The sequence below is a fragment of the Bos grunniens genome, chromosome X, assembly GCF_055505025.1.
Source record: "Bos grunniens cultivar Pamir isolate PY7600 chromosome X, Bosgru_T2T1.0, whole genome shotgun sequence".
Classification (NCBI taxonomy): Eukaryota; Metazoa; Chordata; class Mammalia; order Artiodactyla; family Bovidae; genus Bos; species Bos grunniens.
In genome coordinates, this window is record NC_141194.1 from 37,662,648 (window position 1) to 37,662,940 (window position 293).

The following is a 293-nucleotide window of genomic DNA, read 5'->3' on the forward strand; positions in this document are numbered from 1 at the left end:
AAGGAAGTATATGCCTTACCGCTGTTGTCAGAATATACTATTGTATATAAGATGGCCACTGTCATCATCCTCGTTTCCGGTATTCATGTTCTTGTGTAATCTCCTTCATTTGGGTTTGGGCAGGACCTGCGACTAGTTTCTAACTAGGAGAATACAACAAAGGTATTTCAATGTGTGTGAATACATGTCCATGATTATATTAGATAAGATTGTAATCTCTTCCTGAGAGACTTTGTCCCTGGCTGGCTTTGAAGAAACAAGTTTCTTTTGTTTCGATCTATCCTATGGAGAAG

At 38.6% G+C, this 293-nt stretch overlaps 1 protein-coding gene and 1 long non-coding RNA gene across 5 annotated transcripts in view; both read left to right on the forward strand.

Annotated features, from left to right (window-relative positions):
* The window catches only part of TSPAN7 (tetraspanin 7), a 131,290-nt gene that overhangs the window by 11,723 nt on the left and 119,274 nt on the right, over positions 1-293 (forward strand). The gene's annotated exons all lie outside the window — the stretch shown is intronic.
* LOC147340162 (uncharacterized) overlaps positions 1-293 on the forward strand; it is a 38,936-nt gene that overhangs the window by 9,831 nt on the left and 28,812 nt on the right. The gene's annotated exons all lie outside the window — the stretch shown is intronic.